General features: G+C 34.0%; 1 long non-coding RNA gene across 1 annotated transcript; it reads right to left on the reverse strand.

The window, feature by feature from the left end:
- Nucleotides 1–248: 248 nt before the first annotated feature.
- LOC123384941 lies at nucleotides 249–25,403 on the reverse strand. The gene is made up of 3 exons (XR_006596758.1): nucleotides 24,935–25,403; nucleotides 5,278–5,354; nucleotides 249–4,532 (listed from the first exon to the last, which is right to left on the reverse strand). It is a non-coding gene; the product is annotated as an uncharacterized LOC123384941 (long non-coding RNA).
- Nucleotides 25,404–27,825: the final 2,422 nt, after the last annotated feature.

Here is a 27,825-nt window from a genome sequence, read left to right on the forward strand (position 1 = left end):
TCATCAATTAAAATTTTGAATTTGGATAAATAAACATTATATGTCTTCCTTAGGAGAGATTATGTGTTCTTTTGTTACTTAGTCAGATGAAAAGTAATACCTAAAAGCTCTCAAAATCTGAACATGTTAGATGTTTAGCACCAGTTAAATAGGAGCCCAGAGTCCTTATTGAAGGTCATAGGAAATTTATTTAGATTTCATGTAAAATATTTCATTATAAATATATTAAGATTCAAAACTATATTCCACTATATATATGAAATTGTATAAAATACTTACATAGATACAGATAAGAAAATATGGAGTGGAAATAGTTAAGGCATTAAGGTTATGCATGTTCGATTTTAAGGTTACTTTACTATATGCAATTTTTTATAATTTTTACTTTAAAAGTTGTATCATCCAATTCTAAACCTATAACTTACTAAACAATGAAATTAGTTTAATTAGAAGAAAAATATAATTCAGGTTAAATAATTTTAGATAGTGTCTTTTATATGTAATGTTTATTAATTGTGATTGAATTACAATAAAAAGTAAATCCTTCACAATATCCACAGTGTTGAAATAATTTTAACATGCAAATATACTAAATTAAAAACACATAAGCCATGTATCCTCAGTGCCAGAAAGTTATTTTAATAACAGAAGTTGATGTTTTGGTTTAGCAGTTAGCATTTCCACATTATTCCTCTATGATAATTCTAAATTCTTTATCCTTCTCCTGGCTGCATTCCAAGCTGGATAATCCTGTTCACCTAAATTTTTAATGTAGTTTCAATTGGATGTTGCATGCTTCTTTACTTTCTGTCATGTACAGTTGTGTAGTGGTGAGCATTTCTATTTCTGAGTGTGTTGCAGTAATCCCTTTGTTTGGTTTGTCTTTTAGAACATGCTTAAAAAATGTTACCAAGCTTGTTAGAATCTTCAAGATGAGAGGTTATGAAACCATGAATGTCAATGTCAAAAGCTATTATTAAGCAACTTAAGAGGATTATGTTTATTGTTGATAGGTTTAGTTTTTATTGAACCATACAGCCATTACTGCTTATATAAATATCCATACTTCATCATCAGTTTGTCAATAAGCAAACATACCTTTTATTGTGTATCAGAACATACTGAATTTTCATTTTGGTTATTTTTTCATTGTCAGGCTAATAATGATTTTCTCCCTACGTGGATTTACTATTTAGGGATAAATGATAAGGATGTCAGCAAATCCTATTCAGATAATTCAGAGAATGCTGACTACAGCCTCCATGAGGTTGGAGGCTGTAGTCTTATGCAGAAGAGGAAACCATTCTCAAAGGAGGGCCATCAGAGTTTATTTGGCAGAAGGTACAGGTGGGACTTCTTTCGGCTAAGATACATTTCCCCACATTTTTTGTTGTTATTGTTTTGTTTTGTTTACTGCACAAGGCTCTTCTATCAGAGGAACAAAATAAAATCTCAATCTTAGGAATCTGTACTGAAGAATCACCTCCAACACATGAAATAACATATTTTCAAGTTATTTATGTTGTCATCACTGGAAATGACAAGCAACTGGAAATCTCTTAAACAACCATCTATCAATAGTTTGAATAAACATAACTACAAGCTTTACGTAAACAAATATAAATAAGGGCACATTTAAAAGGAGGTAGATGAAGGCATAAAAATTGAAGGTCTTTGTGAACTAATGAGCTTTGATTTACAGAATATACTTATATTTTGTACATTACTAAGTATAAAAGAAAAAAATGTGTGTGTGAAAGAAAAAAAGTGATACACACACACACACACACACACACACACACACACACCCCTAAACCAAGTCCAAATCCTAACTCTAACACATAGTTTTAATATGTCTGGTAAGTTTATGGTATTCTCTTCCATAAATTGAAGTACATAATACTTCAAAAATGGCTGAAATACAAAATACTCGAAAATTATTCATGCTTTAAAATTCTGTCCTTTAATTATATTACAAAGAGTTTCCTGGTTAATATAACCGGGATCTAAGAAAAAGTAGAGGTAAGATTTTCTTAGGATTCCTAGGAGATCACAAAGATTATAGGAGAAACTAAGTTCATTTTAATGCTATGCAAAACAAAGTATTCCAATGTCACTCTTTATTTATGTCAAAAAGTAAATGTAAGTGATTGATTTTTTATTGTGGAATATCAGAAATCATCATAAGACCTATGGTTTTATTTTTATTTTCCTCCCAAAACATCATTTTTAGAATGATCAGAAGTCTGAAAGTTTAAGTAAAGCGTCACATGCGTAGTACATCTTTAAAATCTCTTTTCTTCCTTTATAAGATAATGCAAAGCCTATGAAATTTAGGGGCAAAAAAATCACACTCTTTAGAAAGAATTCTTCGGTGATTAGAAATGTTACCCAAACTTCACTCCAGTTTAAAAGAAGCTTAAGATCTATCAGGAATAAGACAAATCTACAACTTCAAAGGATGGCTTACAAGCCTGAATACCAAGTAGAATGCACAACTGGAAGGAATGACCTTGGGAGAGTAAAGGAGTAGCTGATTTACCTGTCAATGTGGGTCAAGCCAATACCTGTAACAACACTCTCCTTTCAAAGTCCCAGAATAGTTCCTTCCTCAAATAATTTATATCATGCAACAAAATATGTATTGTTGTAATTACTGCAAAATAATGTCTAAATAAAAAAGTAACATGTTAATTTTAGTAATTTTTGTATGTAAACATTACCTTATTCAAATATTATACCAAGTTAGTTAGATAGGAGATATTATTATCCTTATTTTCCAGATGAGAAAATCAAGTTTCAGGGATTTAAGTCATTTCCAAAGGTCAATCAAGTAGTGAAGAGCACAGCCAAGATTCAAACAGAGTTCTTCATTACTACAAAATCCAAGTTCTTCAATAAGATTCAATAAGAACACTTGTATAGCATAACACATCATGGTGTTCCACAATGCAATAGCCATTTTATAGAGAGCAAAAGAAAAGGATTCGTGTTTCCTTTTCAAAAAGGAAAATTTTTATTTTTAATGGTCAAATATAGCTCGGTCCCCCTACTTGTCTGGGAAGGAAATGTGTCTTGCATAAGGCAATGTGTCAACTCATTTTCTAAAATAAACAAAACAGGTTATTGGGAATAACTAATTAAAAGAATCTTAACAAAATCATCTAGATGCAAATTATGCATTAACCCACACCTTCTACATACAAAGACTTAAAAGAATGTAACAGATTTATTAAACTTTTTTTGTATAAACCTCTAGTTTTTCCCATTAAGGGTCAGATAATAATGGCCAGTGTATTTTCTATATAAATTCCTCTTTGCTTGGCTCTTTTTAAATTTGGTTCCATTTTCTATGTGCTATCTGGCATCCTCTGTAAATAGTTACATTTTTCCCTCAGATGCCAATGTCTTTTAGAGTCTTGTTATATAGATGTGAATAGCTCGTAATCTTTGCATTTGTTAACGGCAAGCATGGACTTTTGCTCCCTTGAAACACGGTCTTTACAAAGCTGGTGGCGTATTATTCTCATTAACACTTGGAGAAAATTGTGTTTGTCCAGCTGTTCTCTGTGACCTAAATGTTTGTTACATCTATATTGTCTTTGCTGTGATCTGCATTTTCTATCATCCTTCATCAAAGAGAATGATATTCTGTTTCATAGAAAGGAAAGGCCATTTGTGTTTTGGGGCATAGGCTGAAATCAAAATCCATTATGTCATGATACCCTGAGAAAACTTACACATCTTCTTAAATTCTACATACCTTCAGAGCAGCACTGCATGATGCATGATGGCTACCATGCCTCATTATCTTAGAACTAATATAGCATATGCTTTCTAAAGTGACAACCCCCACTAGAGTCTGAGTTCCTTTAGGTGTGGTATTATAAGAAAAGGATGCTGAAATAACTCTGACATTTATGAGTAACCTATTTATTAGAAATCATTTAAAGAATTAATATTCAATTAAATCCATAGACTATTTAGAGTTCAAGGAAGTACAGCCCAATAAAGCTTTCTGTGATGATGAACTGTCTTACAAACTATTCTGTTCATTGATGGATATTAACAACATGTGGCTTTATACATGGTTAGAGTGACTAAGGAAATAATTTTTTAAATATTTTTAATACATTTTAATACATTTTAATACATTTTAATTTAAATAACCACATGTAGCTATTGGCTATGTTGCTGGACAGTGCAACACTAAGGGATTTTAGAAACTACTTCAACTGGCTCTCAATTTACACAAGGTTATGGATTTATCCACCTTAAGTACTCTAAAGAATTCTTAATTATTGATTTACGTATACATATACAAATAAATGGTAGTATTAAAAATCTTTATGAAATATATCATTTATTTTTGCAATTGTCACAGAAGTAGACATTGAATTTTCCAACAGTACGTGAAATAACAGATAATTTTTTCAGATTATATTTTATCAAATGTATGCCCCATGAGATATTAACATCAATTTTGAAGAAATAAATGTCAGCGAAATTTCTCCTCTAAATTGCATGATAATCTGTAGATGACAAAAGCAATAAAAAACATTTTGTGTTTTTATTAAAGGCATATAAAAGCAGAAAATAAGGGCGCCTGGGTGGTTCAGTCAGTTAAGCGTCCGACTTTGACTCAGGTCATAATCTCACAGTTAGTGAGTTAGAGTCCCATGTTCGGCTCTGTGCTGACAGCTTAGGGCCTGGAGCCTGCTTCAGAGTCTGTTTCTCCCTCTCTCTCTGCCCCTCCCCCACTCTTTTTCTGTGTCTCAAAAATAAATAAATATTTTTTTAAAAATTAAAAAATAAGTAAAAGCAGAAAATAAGTCGTAAAATAAAGCAATTAAAATTACTACTGATATATGCATTAATGCATTTTTTCTATTAACCATGCTATAGTTGCACATAATTGTTATTACTGAAATATAATGTCTCTTGTCTTACAAACTCAGAATTTATAATAGTCCAAATTATTGTACATAGATCACATATGGCATGCAGACTAATTTTTCACGAATTGATGAATAAAAGAAGGGGAGCTGCAAATGAATGAGACCAATGTTTGGATCTTAAACTGCATTTTCAAAGGAAATATCAGAATGAATTAAACTATAGGGTCTGACCAACAGCAACGTTATTCTCTGCAGAAATGTGATTCTAATTAATAGATACATGCCAGGCATAGGAAAGCCAAATACAATTGCTGTTTTTATAAAATTATTTTAAAACAATGGCTTAGGAGGGGCTAATGGGCCTGTTACTATTCTCTACCTGTTATTCTCTCTCTGAGCAGGCTTGGAAGCTGCCATCTGCTGGAAGTTGGAACATGCAGTTTCTTTCTCCTAGCCCTAGGGTAAGAAGGAATCAATTAAATAAAGACATAAATAAAATCACAAGATGTGTGGCTTTTAAGTGGAAGAGATCCAATGACAGACATGGGTCCAAGTCTATTGCTCACCAAGCTGGTATCTCATTCCTCCTTTATGGGGAAAAATTATTGAGTTGTGGACCCAAGGTGAGGGGCACTTATACTAGAGACATTCTTGTACATGGAAATAAGAGGATGTTATGCATTGAACTGGTTTCCAACCAAGAGCTCTGACGGAGATGTACAACAAGATTAATGCTGTTTTCATGCCTGCTAACACAACATCCATTCTGCAGCCCATGGATCAAGAGGTAATTTCGACTTTCAAGACTTCTCATTAAAGAAATATATTTTGTAAGGCTGCCATAGATAGTGATTCCTCTGATGGATCTGGTCAAAGTACATTAAAAATATCCTGGAAAGGATTCACCAATCTAGATGACAAGAAAAACATTCATGATTCATGGAAAGAGGTCAAGATATCAACATTAACAGGAGTTTGTGAGAAGCTGACTCCAACCTTCTTCCCGATTTAGATGTGGTGGAAATAGCAAGAGAAGTAAAATTAGAAGTAGGGCCTGAAAATGTAACTGAATTGCTACAACTTCATGATAAAACCTTAATGGAAAAAGAGTTTGCCTCTCATGGAAATGATTAAAGAATGTAGTTTCTTGAGATGGAATCTACTACCAGTGAAGATGCTATGAAGATTATTGAAATGACAGCAAAGGATTTAGAATAAACATAAACTTACCTAATAAAGCAGCAGCAGGGTTTGAGAGGATTGACTCCCAAATTTGAAAGAAGTTGTACTGTGGGTAAAATACTATCCAACACTATCGCATGCTAAGAGAAATTACTTGTGAAAGCAAGAATTAATCAACATGGCAAACTTCATTGTTGTCTTCTTTTAAGAAATTGCCACCGCCACCCTAACCTTTAGTAACCACAACCCTGATCACAACGATCAACATCAAGGCAAGACCATTCACCAGCTAAAAGATTATGATTTCCTGATAGCTCAGATAGTACTTTTTAGCAATAAAATATTTTCAATTAAGGTATGCACACTGTTTTTTAGACACAGTGCTATTGTACATTTAATCAACTACATTATAGTATAAACATAACTTTTATATGCATTGGGAAGCCAAAAACATCATTTGATTCACTTTATTGTGATATTTGCTTCATATCCAAAACCTGCCTGTATTTTAATGAGAAGTGTAAAAAAAAAGGAACTTCCTTCATTATATTCTGTTGATGGTGGTACAGGTGGGACTCATGGGGTTCAGGGAAAAACTACACTTTTAATTTTGCTGATGAAAGTCTAGGAAGGAAGTAGAATGGGTCTCAGAGCAAATTGGAAAATGATCAGCACATTGCTTAATAGGAAACAGAACAGAAGCCCTTTCTGTCTGCAGATTGTCTCTAACTAATGGAATTCAGATTTCGGTTGTTTTCCTGATCAACACACACTCGAACCCACGTCTAGCTTTATGAACATACATATTCCACATTATGAGGGGCCCAGACAGCATCTGCCTCCATTCTTTTCCCTCTAAAGCACTCTCTCCTTTCACCAGCTGGAATAGTTTTTCTGGCTTTCTCTAAGCTGGTAGATACTCCTTTACAACATCATATTCTATCTTATAAATGATATAAATGATATATAGATGATATAGATACAGGCACACTTCTGGGAATAAGTATAGGTATAGATGTAGTAAGAAAACTTCTCAATTTCTCTTTAACAAAACTTGACCTATAATACTGGCTCAGAAATGTTTCACTTCAAATTCCTATTTTTGAAATTAAAAGTTTATATTCACTGTTTTTCTCTCTGCATTTCAATTGTAAGGCAGAGGGTGTTTCTGATTGAATATGGATACAACATAAAACTACACACAATATATATTAATATATTTAAAATATTTATCGTTTTAGGAAATATGCTTGTCATTTAAATATAAATTTCAAAGTTGAAGAAGCTGCATTTTCATCTTTGAGTATTTTTTATTTTAAAATAAAATAGTTTTTAAAAATGTGTTCTATTGAAAGGTAAATTAAAAAAAATGAATCAGTTATTAATTTTTTTTGTTAGACCATATTTTGGCTAGTTCCAGAAATCCATTTCTCGTTGTCATTTATACATCCCGAACGTATACCATCTACACATTTGTTTTTAACGAGGTATTGTGGTCAAACATTTTTTCCATATGTTGTCCTATGTTAGGACTAGGGATACAATAAATAAGTCTCTAATATATTTTCTAGCCACTATACCTTTATTCTTCCCATTTCCTACATGCAGAATGACCTATCAAGCAACACTAGTTTTAAATGACACTTAATCTAATAACCATTCATGGATCCTCCTGGCTAGAAGTACAGTCTTCCTTCCTTGAATTCCTTACTGTGTTTTACATTATTCATATGCTTCTTCATCTGTATGTCTTTGCAATATATTTAAAGTCTACCCCCATCATTTAAGTAATAACATCTGAATGGGACTATCAGCTTTGTATTTTCCACAGTGATGGGCCAAGAGCATGTATTAAATATCTGTTATATTTAATAAATTATATGCTTATTAAGAAACATATTTAGGGGCGCCTGGGTGGCGCAGTCGGTTAAGCGTCCGACTTCAGCCAGGTCACGATCTCGCGGTCCGTGAGTTCGAGCCCCGCATCGGGCTCTGGGCTGATGGCTCGGAGCCTGGAGCCTGTTTCCGATTCTGTGTCTCCCTCTCTCTCTGCCCCTCCCCCGTTCATGCTCTGTCTCTCTCTGTCCCAAAAATAAATAAAAAACGTTGAAGAAAAAAAAATTAAAAAAAAAAAAGAAACATATTTAAAAGTCATAATGTTTTTCAATTAAATATTAAGAAAGTTTGAATTATTTCCAATATCTTAAATTCATATTTAACTGCAAATTATTATTTCTAAACTTGCAGTTGCAAAATCAAGTCAGGTATAATAGTGAAAATTTTAGGGTTTTTAAATTACTAAAAAAGACCCCACGTGAGAGAATTTATTGGCATAATTGAGTTTCCAATATATAATTGAATGCCAACTACAGACATTTATTTACTATTTAGCAATTGTTTCTTTCAAAAGTATTTACTAACCTAGACTATAACTTACATGTTAAAATTAAAATTATTAGCAAAAACCTGGGTTGCTCTGCCCCAAAGCATCTTCAAATGCATTGTACACTTTATCTCCTGAAATGGCAGTAGCCAAACATGAAAATATGTTACATGCTTTCTGGTTGCTGGAAACAGTATGTATTAAAGAGAACAAAAATCTAAAAATCTATACTGAATTAACACCTGTGTTGAAAACCTTACCTAAGAGAAACTTAGCAGAAGGGATAAAATGGGAGGTTAAATTCATAAACAAAAGGCACTTCCAGACCCAGAAGTCTTGTTCCTTTTAAGATCAGTAAAGCAAGAACTTAACCTTGCCACTATTGCAGTTTAAGTTCTATAATTACATTCTTCAGAGTTGACATTTTCACCTTGGTAGGCATAATAAGGCAATGCAGATGCAGGCTAAAACCAGTAATTTCAGCATTCTGCTTCCTTTCACACGGATGATAATAAGATACGGCAGTGAAGCATGCATGAGCCTCCATTTAATTGTCAGTACAGTCTTTCATTTAAACAGCAAAATAGTTAACAGTAAGCTTATAGATGTGGAAAGCATGCAAAATAGAAACCGTAAGTCTGTTACCTTTAAAAACACCTCACACAGAAAAGGCCAAGTATTTAAAATGTGTTTCTACCACCCTTTAAAGAAGTCAAAACTAATAGAAAATACATGACTGGAAAAGATAATTGGACCTTTCTTCATAGAGAATCAAAACAGTTTGCTAAAACATCTCTAAACATATAATCTTTAAATGCTAAATATAGTTTAGAAAAACGTGAGAAATCATTTAAACTTGAAATCAATTTGCACTACTTTATGTAGATTGTCTCTTAAATTCATAATGTGTTTTGAGCAGAATTGGGTTTTATTTCTAATATAAAACTACCAGGAACACATGCCTTGGAAGATCAGCTATTGTTAACATTAAGAATGTAAACACGGCTCTAAATTTTTTGTTTCATTTTTGAATGGATTTGTCTTTTTCAAAATTCAAGAAGAATATAAAAAGGTATTTACTGCAGCATTCCCTACTTCCCCCTACTTTCTCCAAAATCTACAGGCAACATTTTTAGAATTACTTTTTTTATTTAAACTTCAGGGAAATACTAGAACTTATTGTTTAAATATTAAATAGTTTTATATCTTAAAGCACTATGAAATCATATGGAAAGCAGCACATCAACACACATAATATGGCTAGCATATCGTTTCAAAATTGATCAAAGCAGTAGGAATAGGAAGTAATCTGGAATTACTGGTTTCACTTGTTTTGAGCTCTGCTCAGTTTCTTTTCCTCACTTCTATTCATCTCCTCAGTGTCTAAATAACGGAAGGCCCAGGGTTCAGTCTGGGCACCATTTCTCTTTCTATCTTACTCTCTATGTGATCTCATTTAAATACTGATAACTCACTTATTTATATTGTCTGACAAGTTCTTCCCTATAAACACTTTATATCAGAATACCTAACGGCATACTTGAAACTTCCACATTTCAAACAGCCTTCGCTACACTAAGCTGATACTCTCCTCCAAACCAACAGCAACCACCTGTAGCCTTACTCACTTCAGTTTCCCAACACAATTCTTGTTACCAAAGCCCTGGTTGCTATCTTAGATGTTTTCTTCCTCTCTGCACCATACTTTGTCCTCCTTAACCTGGCCTTTGTTATTTCTCTGACCTCATCCCCTAAGCTTCCAACATTCAGTCATTCACTCTGTTCCTGCCATTTTGCTTTACTGCCGTTCCTGTACTCCGAGGTGTGTCCCCATCTCAAGGCCCTGACAGGTGAAATCCTCTCTGTTTAGAACACTCTTTCCCCAGATATCTATATAGCAGGCTATTTCACGTTTCTCATGTCTTAATTTAAATCCTGCAGGCTTATCCTTGTACATATATCCAGAATTTGACCATCTGTCACTATCCTGGAGAATGCCACAGTCTCATCACACTCTGTGTTATGTAATAGTCTCCTCATTGTTACAGTGATTCTACCCCTGAATGCCTTTCATGCATTTTTGACATAGCAATTCAAGTGACTTTGTTAAGGTTTAACTCAAATTAGAATATCAGGATAGATGTCAAAGTTCTTTCTATGAATTACATGGTTCCATATAATCTGGCCCCTATTATTTCTGTCACTCTGTAACTGCATCAGTCTCCTTGTTGTTTCTGGAACACTCCAGGTGTGTTTCTCTTCACCTCAGAGCATTTGTGATTGCTGCCCACTCCATCTGAAATTTCTTTTCTTTTCTTTAAACCTTTGGGCCTTTATGTATTTTAAATTACATATACATATTTATAAATTTTCTTTCTCAATACTGGAATGGATTCTCATTACAGCATGGACTTTGTCTCCCCCGCCCCCACCTCAATACAGTATTTCCAGTTCAAAGAACAGTGTTTTACTTGACAGATATTCAATAAAAATTTATCGAATCAAGGATTTTACATAGAAATATGTGTTTACACATATGTGAAACATATACTTTATGATTAGCTCATCTGTAAAATTAATAAAATACTTTCTTTTTATAAACTTCCTTAAAAATTATTCAGCCACATTTCACTAAACCAGTAAGTGAAAGTGCAAAAATCTGTTCTGAAAAAATCTAGTCTTCACATCAAAAATAAAAGGCAGATTTCTTTTAACATGCAAACCCAGCAAAGGTTTATGTTATCCTAGTAGCTGGTCCAAAGGGCTTGAAAACTGAGCGATTGTTATGCCACATATTTAATTAGCTTTTATACTTAATACAAAATTTCCAAGAAAGTTTTACTGAAAAAAATATAATTTGCAAAAGACTGCAAAAATGCAGAACTAAGATAGCTCTCTTTTCCCTAATCGTTTATGAAAAACAGCCTAAAACAATGACCTTTTGTTGTTTACATTTTATGTCTGCAGAAATGCTTTATAAAACACTTACAAAAAAAATTGTGAAAAGGTCAGTGACATATAGCAACACTGTTGCTGCATAATTAACAGAACTTACTTTTTATATCTTGATGGGATATTTTGGCTGCTTGTTGGCAATAGGAGCGCATTGAGATAGGAAGACACGAGACACTATCGATCATTTTGATCTGGCAACTGTAACTGAGTTCATTAGATTTTGACAATTACTTGATGCTACTTAAATCTCAGCAGCTATTGAAGTAGTAGTTATACTAGCATTAATTGAATAACAAATGTGGGGTAACAGTTTGCAAATTTCTGGAACTATGTTGCACAAATAGTTATCATTTAGCAGCAGAGCATCTCTTTTCAATTGCATTCTTTAAACTAAATGACATCAATCTAAGAAAACCATGGCAAGAGAAATACATACAAACATGGACCCTTGAACAGCCGAGTTACAATCCAAAGCCTTTCAAACTAAATGCACTGAATAAAATGGTCTTATGATAGATAATGTTCAATAAGTTAACATTTAAAAGTTAAGCCATGTAACATAAAACTCTAGCTTTCTGGACTCTATAGAGAAAAAAAAAAAAAAAGTTTGGAAGGTGATCCTTACTCTCTTATGGTTACGGTGACCAGAGCAACAGTCCTCACTACTTGTCACTAATCTTGTTTACACTGGAGATTATTGTTATGTTCACATTTGCTGTCTCTGCTTTACTATATTCCTTGAAGCAGACGAAAAAAAAAACTGAATATATTTTATTTCTATATTTATTAAAAGATAAATAGATAAATGAGAGATAAAGAAAGATAAAGAGAAATCAATTAAACCAGTGTTTAAAAATATTAAAAAAAAAAGAGTTGAGAACTTTTGTGTGCTTATGTCCAAATGATAAATATAACAACTTTTCAAAATATGCAAGCAAACTCATGCTGTATCAAATAATATAATTTACTTATACACAGAACAAATAGTTTCTGTGACAAATATGACCAATATTTAAAAAATAAGTGTGCTTAAAATTTACTTCACTAAAAGAGGGATAGAAATTTCAGAACTTTACTGGGGCGCCTGGGTGGCTCAGTCGGTTAAGCATCCAACTTTGGCTCAGGTCATGATGTTGCGGTCCGTGAGTTCGAGCCCCGCGTCAGGCTCTGTGCTGACAGCTCAGAGCCTGGAGCCTGTTTCTGATTCTGTGTCTCCCTCTCTCTCTGACCCTCCCCCGTTCATGCTGTCTCTCCCTGTCTCAAAAATAAATAAACGTTAAAAAAAATTAAAAAAAAAAGAAATTTCAGAACTTTATGGACACATTAACTTGAAATTTAACTTTGTAGTTACTGGTGACATGTTCAGAGTATTTACTGCCCTCTTTACCTGGCCTTCATTGCCTGCAAGGTTACTCTCTGGTACCTTTCCGCAGGTAACAGTATACATCTCACTCTAATGTAAGTCTAGGTTTGTGGGATTGAACATTATATAATTTAATGGCATTATTTTAAGTAAAATAATACAATATCATGGTTATAAAATAGAAGCAAAATAAATATTTAATTAACATGGGAAAATAACTCGCACCAAATTTTAAGTTTTAAAAAGTTTGCTAATTCTGCAAACATCAGAAAATAACATAATACTTGTATTATCTACCTAACATATCTCCATAATACTTTTTCTTTCTTTCTTTCTTTCTTTCTTTCTTTCTTTCTTTCTTTCTTTCTTTCTTTCTTTCCTTCCTTTTTTTTTTTTTTTTTTTGGCTCTGTACAAGTGTCTTCACTTTTTTTTCTGAGTAATTTAAATGTCAGTAAAGTCTGTTTTCTAAATTCTAATTCTAAATTCTGTTTTCTAAATTTCTAGATTGATACATTCTTCATTCCTAAGTTCTAGAGAGTTTTCTTTCAAAAGGTAGAAAACAATGGAATTGATTTTGTAATTAAATGATGTGAGCCTTAAAATAGCCCATCCTCTCTATCTCAGGATTGTAGCACAAGAGAAGAAATCTAGACAGTCTGTGCCAGGGTCTGAGTTGAGAAGACAAGGGGTCCAATTTAGAAAGGGGAAAGCTGGCATTTGCAGGGCAGAGTTTCATTTGTGGAAGAAACTATATGAAGAAGAGCTCCAGAAGGAAACTGCTGAACATTAAACTATCTCTGCAGAAGGTAAAACTCTAACCGACTGAGAAAATAAATGTCAGGAAGTAATAAGCTTAATCATTTCCAGAGTTTACACAGGGCTAGAAGACATTCATGTTTTCTCTGCACAGACCAGAGACATCTCACTGAATAATGAAAACATTCAGTAAGACTCCATTAAATACTAGGAAACAAAGATTGATACGTTCAAATTCTTCTTGTTGGAATGAATGCAAGACACAGACAAGAAAAATCATCTGTAAGGTGCTAGGTAAGGCCACATGGGGCAGAACTTCACACTGAAAAGAAGACTAACCAAATTAGTAAACATGTGAATAAATAGAACTTTTTCAAAAGATTTCTTCAAAAGATAATTCTTTAAAGTAGAAATAATGGCGATGTATTGTATCATTTAAAATACATGCAGAACTAAAATTATTAAACAACATTACAAGGATGAGAAGTAAGAGCCAAAGAATACTTCTATAAGGAAGATATGTTAAGTTAAATATAAATATGTAAGCCTTAGAGTGACCCATAAAAAACAATGAAACATAGCTAGTAAGCCAAGAATGAAAGATACATGATATTTAAAAAATCTAAAATGGACATGGAGATAGGTGAGAAAAGAAAAAAAAAAGCAGTGGGGCAAACAGAAAGCAAGTGGCAAAATAGCAAAAATAATAGCAAAAAAAAAAAAAGAGACTAAAAGCCAACAAATCAATAACTGAATTAAACATAAAAGATTTAAGCACAGTTAAATGGAAGATTTCCAGGCTGAGGGAAACAAAAACAAAAACAAAAAAAAAAAAAAAAAAAAAAAAGAACAGATCAAAGAAACAAGGAGATAAGGAAGTAGTTCTTTGAAAAATCAGTAAAATTGATACTCTACACATCCTCATCTAGAAGAAAAAGAGAAAGGACTCAAATAAATCACAAATGAGAGACAAAATAACAATCAACAGAATTACAATTGTAAGAGAATATTGTGAAAAACTATGTGCCAACAAATTGAACAACCTAGAAGAAATAGATAAATTCCTAGAAACATATAAACTACCAAAACTGAAACAGGAAGAAATAGAAAAATTGAACCAATGAACTACCCGCAAAGAAATTGAATCACGAATCAAAACTCACAACAAACAAAAGTCCAGGACCAGTGGATCTACAGGTGAATTCTACCAAATATTTAAAGAAGAGTTAATGCCCATTCTTCTCAAACTATTCCAAAAAATAGAAAAGGAAAGAAAACTTCCAAATTCATTCTATGAGGCCCTCACTACCATAATACCAAAAACAGATAAAGACACCATTAAAAAAGAAAACTACAGGCCAATATCTCTGATGAACTTAGATGAAAAAGTCCTCAACAAAATACTAGCAAACTGAACCCAACAATAAATGAAAAAAATCATTCACCATGATCAAGTGGGATTTCTGCCTGGGATGCAAGGGTAGTGCAATATTCACAAACAACATGATACAACATAATAATAACAGAAAGGATAAGAGCCACATGATAATTTCATTATTTTTAATTACTTTAATGTTTATTTTTGAGAGAAAGAGAGAGACAGAGCATGAGTGGGGGAGGGGCAGAGAGAGAGGGAGACACCGAATCTGAAGCAGGCTTCAGGCTCTGAGCTGTCAGCACAGAGCCTGATGTGGAACTGGAAATTATTCATTGTGAGATCATAACCTGAGCTGAAGTTGGACACTTAACTGACTGAGCCACCCGGGCACCCCTGTATGATCATTTAAATATACACAGAAAAAGCATTAGAAAAAAATACAACACCCAATCACGATAAAAACCCTCAACAAATAAGGTTTGAAGGGAACATACCTCAATGTAATAAAGGCCATATATGAAAAACCTACAGCTCACAGGATCCTTAATGGGGAAAAACTGAGAGCTTTTCCTCTACAAAGAGCAACAAGACAAGGATGTCCACTCTCAACACTTTTATTCAACACAGTACTGGAAGGCCTAGCCACAGCAATCAGACAGCAAAAAGAAGAAAAGTCATCTCAATCAGCAAGAAAAAAGTAAAAGTTCCACTATTTGAATATGACGTGATACTTTATGTAGAAAACCTGAAAGACTCCACCAAAAAATTGCTAGACCTGATACACAAATTCAGCAGACTTGTAGGATGCAAAATCAACATACAGAAATCTGTTGCATTTCTATACCCCAGTGATGAAGTGTCAGAAAGATAAATTAAGGAATTAATCCCATTTACAAGTGCACTCAAAACAGTAAGCGACCTAGGACTAAACCTAGCCAAAGAGGTGAAAGATCTATATTCTGAAAACTATAAAAAACAAAACAAAACAAAAACAAACAAACAAACAAAAAAACTAAGGAAAGAAATTAAAAGGGACACAAAGACATGGAAATACACTCCTTGCTCATGAATTAGAACAAATGTTATTAAAATCTCTATACTACCCAAAGCAATCTGTCAAAATACCACCCAGATTTTTCACAGAGCTAGAACAAACAATCTTAAAATTTGCATGGAACCACAAAAGACCCTGAATAACCAAAACAGGGTTTCTTGAAAAAGAAAAGTAAATCTGCAGGCATCACAATTCCAGACTTCAGGTTATATTACAAAGCTGTACTAATCAAAACAGTATGATACTGGGACAAAAACAGACACATAAGGTCAAAGGAAGAGAATAAGAAAATCCAGAAATGAACCAACTATATTGTACATTATTTTCAACAAAGTGGGAGATAATATCCAATGGGAAAAAGACAGTCTCTTCAACAAATGGTGTGGGGAATACTGGACAGCGAGATGCAAAAGAATGAAACTGGACCACGTTCTCACACCATACTCAATACGGAGATGTACTGAGATATTTTACTTCCCAGGAAGGAAGCAGACATTAAGAATCTATTGTATAGAGTAGCATCACAGTGTTTAAAATTACCAACAGTAGTGGTATGGAATAAAGTATAAATGGAAGAAAAAACCTTTGGTAGTTAAGGACCTGTGGCACTTAATTGTTATGTGGGAAACAGATTATACAGGTTATATTATCAGAGGATTTCTTTTCATTGTAACAGTAAATGTATCTGAGAAAAAGGTAAATTACACGCTGTAAATTTCTTACTCTAAAACACAAAACAAAAACGAGAAACTTTCAATGACATATTTTCATGAGTCCCTTACCTCTCATAGTCAAAGGCTCAAATCTAGGGCTTGATTTAAATGCTGTGCAGTAAAAGTGTTAAAACAACTCTAAGCATTTCACTCTAAGATGAATACCCTAGTAATAAAGGAAAATTGGTACAGGGATATTTGGATTTACATATATTAGGATAAGAACTTTGAACCATTTTTAATCTGCCTTATCCGTGTGGTAACCCATCATACCTCTTCTGAACAATTTAGCTTTCTGCTTCGTGAAGGTTTTTTTTCCCTTTCCCAAGGGAAGTTCCCTCAAGGGATTCAGATACTCATAACAATCCAAATCTACCATTGGCATTGTTCCTATCCTCGTAACAAAGTCTCAAAGATAGCAGAAGATCACAACATAAAACAGAGATTCAAGGCCAATGCTGGAAGTAAATAGCCTCTACACAGAAATACTTATGTAATTTATTAATATGTATCAACAGGAGTCTGTGGGAGCCTGTATTGAAATGATTTCTAAGAGTATTAGACAAAGAAAGAAGGACAAAATATAATCTTATGTTGGGATACATATACTGACATGTGTTTCTGGATTTAACATATTGGCTCACACAGAAGGAAATGTTAGATAATCTGCTAGTTTGGCTAATTATTATCTGGACTCAAAAAGTGGCCAAGAATCAATGAGATATCCTGGCTTATGCTATATTAAAGTCCAAGGTTCAGGAATGCAGGAAATGTTTCAGTCACTCCTAATCCAACCCTTTGTGGGGGGTTGGAAAACACACCCTTTGCCAAGTCATTAGTAAATTAATTACTGAGTGAATCAGTAAGTTTCTGCATTTTGACAACTACGAAGGGAGTTACAATTTATGAAAGGTATTACTGTGCGGGATACTCCACATGTCAGTTCCATGACATCAGTGAGAATATTGCAAGCGCAAACTGGCAGAGGACAGGGGTAGATGTTAATAATCATAGAGAAAATGAATGTAATAACATCTGTAAAATGGAATTACAAGCAGTGTTTTCACTAGCAGGTATCTGTGGTGAGATTTGAAAAAAGAACGTCTTCCATTTAGCAGACAGTTAAGCTAACAGTTACACTGTCTACAGAACAGAAAACAAATTTTGAGAATATCAATAATGTCAGACAATATCACTCCATTATCTTGTTAAAGCAAGACAAAAACAAGACAATACCTTGATCATATCCGAATGTGGACAGCTGCACCCACATCATGCAGCCACAAAATAACCAAACATCTCCCTCTTTCTTCTAACATGATTGACTACTGTATCTTTTCCAATGAAAACACTTATTCTACTTTAGCTCTTCCTAGTTGGGGGACAAAATTTATTAAGATAAGCAGTCAGTCAATTGTCCTGCCCCCAATCCATTCTTACCAAGATGTTCCACATTTCCTCTGGTGTGTTCTTCTTTATTGCAGTGAGGTAATCATTCAAATTTATGTAATTACAGACATGTTCCAAAGACCTCATGGTCTTTGGTCCCAGGTCTTTATCAGGTAGTGTTTCCAACAGGTTTCAACTGACATACTTAACATGGCCAAAAAGGCCCCTCAACCTAAAACAGCGAACAACTGACAATACTTGAAGATAATTAAGTAAATTTTAGTTAATTAGTATATCTCAGAGCATATCTGATAGAAGAACTTTAAGGAACTATACTGCATGACTTTCCTGTTAGAATAGATTGGATATTAATCCAGTCTTGCAAATGGCAAAAGGGCAAACCTGTAGAATTAATGATAATCTTGAGAGAGTCTTTAGGGAGGCCTGTGATGTGGATGTTTTCAGAGCTCTTTCTACTCTTTTGTCAATGGCTTAATAACAGAAATTGCAGTTCTCGTATGTAAACAAATGACAGGCTGGCAGATTGCTTCACTACGTGAATTTCAGCATTTGGCTAAACAGTATTAAGAGACTTTAGATTTAAAAAATGCTTTTTAAATACAGCTCAAAATAAAATAATGGCCTTAAAAATTAAGCAGCTTAATAAATCTGCTCTTCCCTTAATGGGCAACAACAGTAACAAAAACAACTAAGTGTTTTTCACAGGAAAACTTGCTGACATTATTAATAAAATGGCCAATGAAAATTTATTTGATGTGTCTTCACTGGGTAGAAAAAGGAATAGAAGCTCCTAAACCTGAGGGAATATGAATTCATTCTAAGCAGGACTGTAGTACCTAATGTCCATTGATTCTCCTGAAACAATGAGTTTCCTACCATTGTTTGTACCACTTTTTTGAGTCACAAGAATACTTCAGGTAGTAGAGATTTAAAGTGCCCCTATGGCTAATCCCTTAAAAAGCCTGTAACTCTAACTCTTGGCCCTCTCTCTAGCCAACATATGCTCCTTCTCTGTGACACCACTCCAGAAAACTTAAAAGAAAGAAAACTTTTATGGAAATATGGCAGTGAATTCAAAGCTCTTCACAGGTTCTTTCAGGGAACAGTCGAGGATGCTTCCATACATTAATCATTTGTACATCAACTGGATCCAAACACAAAGGACTAGACCTATTGTGGAAGATTTCATAAAAAAAGAAACATAATTTTTTCATTAGATCTTGAATACTCCTCTGTGGCCTGTCAAAAAGCTTCTCAGATTTCTGAGCTATAAACAAGCTTAAGAGCTTACACTTTCTGGTGAGCCTAAGACAAATACAACTCTGTTCTTGTAGCCCATCATTTTTGGTGGACCGGTAGACTTTTGTTTTTCCTTGTTTTTCACTTAAATATACACAATCAGTATTTGTTCGCTTTCTCATAGGATAATCAACAATATTCTTGGACTGAAATGTCCATAGTATTTCCCCATTTTATTCTATCAAATCCTTGATCAAGATATATGACCTTAACATTCTCTTAGACTCTTCTTTAATGCAATGTATAAATAGCCTATTGGTATTCTTAAAAAAACAAACAAGTTCTGTAACTGATTCTTTTGTTAATAGCTTTACCTCAGAAAGGAATGGAAGGCTAAGAAGAGAAACTGAAATTCTGCTGGAAAAAAATTCATTATTTGAAACATAGTTTAACCCAAGTTGAAACATAATAATATAGAATCCTAAGAGATTACAAGCTATTCAAAATTTTCCTAGTTCAATGACCAAAAATTAATTTTGTAGATGTCTAAGACTAGCTGAGCATTGCTGGCTCTAAGTGCTAAATTTTTCTGAGGTCACAATCATCCTCTTTATATAATCTAGGCAAATTTCCTGTTCATGAACCTCAACTCTGGGAAAATAAACAAGAGCAAGGCTTTTATTACCTACAAAATGCCCTACAACCAGAGGCATATGTAATATATTTGAAGTCTAAATGGTTGCAAAAAAAGAAACCAAACCTCTATGATATGTTCTTTTTTTTTCTTTAGATGATTATTTATTTATTTTTAACAGAGAGAGACAGCATGAGTGGAGAAGGGACAGAGAGAGAGGGAGACAGAATATCCCAAGCAGACTCCACACTGTCAGCACAGAGCCCGACGCAGGGCTCAAACTCACACACCATGAGATCATGACCTGAGTGGAAACCAAGAGTCAAATGTTTAACCAACTGAGCCACCCAGGTACCCCACAACCCTAACCTCTAAAACAAAATTATCTTTAGCAATAATTACAAAATTACAATTATGACCATGTACAGAAAAGAAATGTAGGTACTGATAATCTTCTTATGCATAAGTTTGTATACATAATAATACTAGTAGAGATTATGAAAACATAAATATGGACAAAAAGAAAATTATAGTTATAGGAAAGGAGGTAATAATCACACTATTCTTTTTCAGAAAGGGCGGAAAACATGCTTTTACAATGGTCTGTTGCAGTAATGCATAGCAACATTACAGTTTCTTTTTTCTTTTTATAACTTAACCCATGCAAATTTGTCAGTGGAATTCTCAAAATTAGTTTTATTTGCACATGCATGTTCAGTAGACAGTAGAGTCAGAGTAATCAATGTATCTTCTCTCATAATTGATTGACAAACAGGTTTCATAAATTTTATTTCTCAAAGATTTCTCCCAAATAAAGCAGCAGGTACAAAAATAATCAGGGAAAGTCTCAAATATGAGAATAAGTTTGTGTTTGTAAAAGTTTCATTTGATAATAAATTTCTAAAATGGTAATACTCCCCATGTTTATTTTTCTTTGGGACTACTTCTAACAGTTTTCAAATATCTTCTAAATTGAAAATTGTCTACTAATATAGCCTCAGCAGAAAATTTATCATAAATTTATATTTATTAAGTTAAAGACTTCCAAAGATTTTTTAATCTACAAAATAAATATTAAAGATAAAGATTAGAGTGAACTTTGACATTCATCTGATTAATTGCTTTAATAAAAGCATCCAGTGCATAATGTAAATAATTGAAGCTTTCAAATACTGACATTTGATTTTTTCCTTCCTAAAAATATAAGTCCATGAATTCTGTTTTTTTATGTATGTAAATTGTCCTTTCCTTACATTCTATTGTTATATAGCTAACTCTGGGTAATTTGTGCACATCAATATTCAATAAACTAAAATTTGCATTTCACTGGGCATTACTGAAGATTAAATCTGGCTATTGACAAATATTTGTGTCTGATTCACTTCATCTAAAATTCCATGTCAGAAAAAATTTCTCAGAAGCGAAAAATTGCATATAGCAGAGACCACAATTGGTTCTAATATTCTCATGTCTTCATTTTAAAATGCATCAGATGAGGGGCACCTGGGTGGCTTGTTTGGTTAAGCGTCTGACTCCTGATCTTTGCTCTGGTCATGATCTCGTGGTTCATGAGACCGAGCCCCATTTTGGGCTCTGCACTGATGGCACAGAACCTATTTGGGATTCTCTATCTCCCTCTCTCTCTCTCTCTGCCCCTCTTTCTCTCTATATATATCAACAATAAAGTTTATTTAAACTTAAAAAAATAAAAAAATAATAAAATTTTTCAGATGATACTTCTAATGTTGAGTTGTCCGAAACATATCTTTATCATGAACATAGCTGAATACTAAGTACTACATCTGGTCTAAGAAAATATTTTTCCAAGTATTCCTACATTTTGCAGCATTTTTCAATGATGAGGTGAAACTGAAAAGAATAATAATTTTCCCTTCCAAAGGTAAAAAAAAGTTACAAAAGAAGAAAACTTCAAAACAGTGTATTTCACAAAATAATGAATGTGCCATTATTGCTCATTTTGGCTCTACTATGTAAAACAGAAATATGAAGAACCACATGGGTTGGAATTCTTTGAATTAACTTCCATGTAGAATACAATCTGATTAATGGAAGTAGTGAGATTAACTAGTTTGAGCTTTTCATATTATATATATATATATATATATGTATATATATATTTAAATATACACATATAAATACACATATTTGTGTGTATACCCATATATTTATATCTAAACATGTATTTACATATATAAGTTATATCATAAATAATAGCAATTATTTAGAATTTAGAGAAAAAGATAACTTTCTTTTTTCCCAGGATGTACATTCCTGACATTGTTAGAATTAGTGGTTTGCTCCCTCTGGAACCCAAAATATTATCGTGCACGTGTCATACTAGCATTTGCTATCCTCCATCATGTATATAATAGATTCACGTATAGATTCAATACAATCCCCATGAAAATTCCAAGATTAGTTTGCAGAGAAATGGGAAAAAAAATCCTAAAATTCATATGGAACCACTGAAGGCCACAAATAGCCAAAGCAATCTTACAAAAGAACAAAGCTGGAGACATCACAATTCCTAATTGCAAACTTTACTACAAAGACATAGTAATCAAAATGGTATGATATCAGTATAAAAAAAACTGACACAAAGACCAATGAAATGGAGAGCCCAGAAATTAGCCCGTGCATATATGATCAAGTAATATTTGACAAGGGGTCTAAGAATACCCAGTGGGGAAACAGTAGTCTCTTCCTCAAATGTGTTCACAAAACTGGATATTCACAGGCAAAATTGATCCGATCTTCTACCAGTCATAAAAAAATTAACTTGAAATGGATTAGACACTAATAGGTCAGACCCAAAACTGTTAAAATTCTAAGGAAAAACAAAAAGCCAAAACAAAACAAAGGGAAAAATCTCCTTGACATTGGTCTTGACCATGAGTTTTTAGATATGACACTGAAATCACAATCAAGTAATAATAAACAAGTGACACTTCATAACTAAAAAAGCTTCTGTGCAGTTGGGGTGCCTGGGTGGCTTAGTCAGTTAAGTGTCGGGCTCTTGGTGTAAACTCAGGTCATGGTCTCTTGGTTCATGAGATCAAGCCCCACGTTGTACTTTGTGTTGGCAGTGTGGAGCCTTCTTGGGATTCTTTCTGTCCCTGTCTCTCTCTGCCCTTGCCCTACTCTCAAGCCCACCTGCTTTCTGTCTGTCTGTCTGTCTGTCTCTCTCTCTCTCTCTCAAAGTAAACAAACTTAAGAAAAAAAATGCTTCTGTGTAGCAAAAGAATGCATCAGCGAAATTAAAATGGAACCTACAGAATGTGAGAACATATTTGCAAATCATATATTTGATGAGGTAAATATCCAAAATATATTAAAAACTTATGCAAATCAATACCAACTGAAACATACAATCTGATTTAAAAATAGGCAAAGTACCTGAATAGATATTTTCCAAAAGAAACAACAAGAATATGAAAAGGTTCTCAATATCATTAAGCATCAGAGAAATGTAAACCATAATGAGACATCACCTGACATCTGATAGAGTGGTTATTATTGTAATTTAAGAGATGACAAATGCTGGTGAGGATGTGGAGAAAGGGAATCCTTATACTATTGATGTCTTTCCTTATAGGACACTTACGGAGGTTTCTCAAAAAATTAAAATAAGACTACCATTCGATCCAGCAACACACTTCTGGCATTTATCTGAAAGCAATGAAATCACTATCTCATTAAAATATCTGCACACCCATGTTCATTACAGAATTATTCACAATACGAAACACATGGAAGCAACATAAATGTCCATCAACATATGAGTGGACAAGGAAAATGTGACACACACACAATGGAATATTATTTATCCATTAAAAATATCCAGCCATTTGCCACAGCAAGATTAGAACTTGAGACATTGATGCCAAGTAAAGTCAGAGCGAGAAGGACAAATGCTGTATGATCTCATTTATACATGGATTCTAAAAAGCTGAACTATACAGAAACAGAGAGATTGGTTGTTACTGGGGGGGGGGGTTGGTAAATGGAGAGAGGTTGGTCAAAGGGTCCAAATTTAAAGAAGGAATAAATTCTAGGTGAACATAGTTAACAACACTATATTGCATATATGAAAGTTTCTAAGGAAGTAAATCTTAAATGGTGTCTTCATATAAACAACAAATGGTAATTACGCAAGGTGGAGGTATTAAATAACCTATTGTAAACATTTCACAATACACACGTATCAAATCGTCACATTATTCCTCCTAGACTTACACAATGTTATGTCAATAACAGCTCAATAACGCTGGAAAAAAAAAGATGCTTTGATGAAGCAGATGTAGGACAAAACAGCTTCCACGCAAAATGATAAAACACAATTTTTAAATCAACTTGCTTTTTCCTTTTATTTACTATTTATTCCAGTTACTACTGTATTTTGGTACCTCTTTGTGGCCATTTGGCCTCTGACGGTTGTTTTTACATATCTCCCCATATTATTCTTCATTTCATTCTGCCTTACTTACTTCACCTGAGAAAAAACAGAACTCTGGTCTTTTTCTCAGATTATCATTTCTGCTTTAAATCTAACTGATGCCCAAATTTGTTATTTTTCATGTGATGCTGAAGACGCAAACTCAATAACTATTCCTTTCACCACTCTGAAACCCTATTTTCTTCAACAGGTTTCTTGTGATATCTAAATTGTCCTATCATTATCAACCTCAAACTTCAGTCTTACAAATATTGGTTTTTACCTCCACTCCAGGTTAAAAAAAAAAAAAAAAAAAAAAAAAAGCTTTCACCGAAATAATATTAGAATTGTCAAATTGAAAAGCTCACCAGGGGAAACCAACGTTGCAGCGATCCTTGCTACTGGAGCCAGTTTGCTCTCTTCAGAGACTGCCTAGCCTGATTTGTAGATGCTATTTATACACCCTCAGAAATTAACCTTGCGTTCAGGGTCTCCCGGAATTCTATACATACCTGTGCACATTTGGTAGGCGCTGCCATTCACTCCCTCGGTGTGAGTCTCAAGAGGTCTTGTTCCAGCATAGCCTTTGGGACAGAGGTTTTGCACACCACGGCTGATGCCCCTGGGTACAGGCACTGGCGACGTCTTGACTTAGTGCTGCGTGGGGGTAGAGAGGGATTGGGGTTGGCCTGATAGGTGGTGTGAACCAGACTCCTCATGGAGAAGTTTTAGGAGAGGGCGCTCAGGGGCTTCGCACCCAGGAGTCCCTATTGGCGCTCACAGAACTCGCAAGATCCCGCGAGAGCTGACTTCGCGGTATAACTTCTTGGGAAGAGCGGGGTGGCAGCCTGATCGCGTCATTGTCTGAGCTGCCCCCGACATTCAGGTCTTCCAGCCGGCACTCTCCTGCCTCTCATTCAGGACCCGCACTCACTGCTCCCATATACCCGAAGCCAAGTAGTGCACCCTGTGGGCTTCAACTGTAGCCCTGTTTCCTTCCTGGAGAACTCCACACTGCACCCGCCCTGGCCAGCAGGGCGGCCTTAAACCTTTCTTTTTTTAAAGAAAAAAAAAAAAAAAAAAAAGGAAACAGCAAAATTGTGTACTCCTCCCCATTAGTTCACATCCTATAATCCCCTCTTCCTGCAGAGTGTTTCGATTCCTCCAATGTGCTTTTCCCTCCTGAGGCAAAATAATAAACATAATAACTGTGATTGACTATAATTGTGTTCTTATTCATCTTTGGCCCTGAGCTTCATTAATGTCAATCACTAACTGAAGATGAGGTCCCTGAAAATATAACAGATGACTTTTCTGGTCAAGTGGTGCTAAACATTTATGAGGGAATATCCAAGTGTGGTTAGCAGAAATCGAACTCACCTCATATTCACTTCCTAGAACCAAGCTGGTTTACAGACAAGGATATACTCCAATGGAGCTGGTTCACTTTGAAGTAGAGGTCTGGCATGTGACCACTGGTGCCTGCATTATATCTTCCTGGACCAGTCTTTGCCTATTTACCTGGGTATCTGTTCATTTGTCAATAGGGAAAAGAAATAGCTGATAGTATATATACATATATATGTATATGTATATATGTGTATATATGTGTATATACATATATGTTTATATGTGTATACACATATATATGTATATATGTGTATACATATATATGTATATATGTATATATACATATATATGTATATATGTGTATATACATATATATGTATATATGTGTATATACATATATATGTATATATTTGTATACATATATATGTATATGTGTGTATACATATATATGTATATATGTGTATATATGTGTATATGTGTATATATGTGTATATATGTATGTATACATATATATGTATATGTGTATACATATATGTATATATTAACACATATTTTACATATAATAATGTACAATTATATATATTATATAGTGTATGATTATATATATGACCATATATATATGATGTGGGAATATATATATATATATATATATATCTGTGTGTATATATATATATATATTTATATGTAAAGAAAGAGCACTTTCTGTCACAGATAAGGCAATGATCCTCCCCACCTCTACCTCAACCCACCTTAGGGAAAAGATATCTCATGCAAAAATATTTCAAGCCCTATCCACATGGCTTTTGCCAGAAGGTCTTATCCATTGTCATAATTTCCTGTAAAACATTGTCTCCATTGAAGGGACAGATTGTCTGACAAAGAGAGCACAGACAAAGAGTCCCACCCACAGAATATTTTTACCATGTGCTCAGTAATCCAAAAGCAGCTGGTTTGACAGAATTATGTTATAACCCACAGAATGCTCAGTTTCAATGCCAGCTGGCAGACAACTCCCTTCAGGATTGAAGTGCTTTTCTAAATAATTCAGTTTATAACATAATCAGTAGCCATATTTGGTGCTGTCTCTTCCATAGCCATAAACATAGATCCATAAAGGGTTGTGGGGTGGGAACAGCCCTTCTTAACTACTAGATCAAATAACCCACTAGACTCCATGGGTTTGAACATTCTACCCATGTAGAATGTAAAGGAGAAATGCTTCAGTTTCTTTAATACCATGGACTATGGCAATGATCTCATCTGGAAGCTGAGACAATTCTCTGGCCGTTAGAGGTTTCTTATGCTATTGAGCCAATGAATATAGAAGAGGATCATTAAATTGGGTGTTGGCTTGTTGGTTCTGATTCCAAAGTAGGAAATGAGTTACTCCACTCTATGCTTGTACCATGCCAATTATGGATGGAGCCCAGAGGCTTCAGTAAGTCACTTACTACCTGGTAGTCTTTGCCAATGAAAATGTACTGAGACTGTATAAAGACAACACTAACGAGGACTCAAATCTTCAAGTGGTTTAAATCATTTAGCCAGATAAAAAGCCAGGTCCGTCCTAGGTGCTTGTAGAGGGTAAAGGAAGCAGAATGTGTGGCAGAAAAGACATGAATATAAATTTAAACATTATAATCAGTTATAGTAGCTATGTTTTATGTTTATTTATTTATCCTCTTTTTTATTTACTAACTTGATATGAAGAACATCAATGGTGAGTAATTTTTGGTCTCACTTGAGAATGCAACGCAATTGTCAACACCCCACAAGATATGGTATCTAATAGGATATTTTGTATCCTCTGTGTTGGTATACAAAATTTTTAACCAAAGAATGTTTTGAGTCAGACAAAAACAAAACAAAACAGGACTGAAAAGGACATTTTCTGTTTGTCATTATAAAGTCATTCTCTACCATTCAATGCACTATTCTACATTCTATATTCTCTATCCTCTGCTGTTCTATTGCAACTTGTTCTAAAATTGAGAGGTTGGCTGTTATTGGCCACATGGATAGATTACCTTACTTCTCAGTTTATGACTCAGTT

Source organism: Felis catus, chromosome B1, assembly GCF_018350175.1.
Source record: "Felis catus isolate Fca126 chromosome B1, F.catus_Fca126_mat1.0, whole genome shotgun sequence".
Lineage (NCBI taxonomy): Eukaryota > Metazoa > Chordata > Mammalia > Carnivora > Felidae > Felis > Felis catus.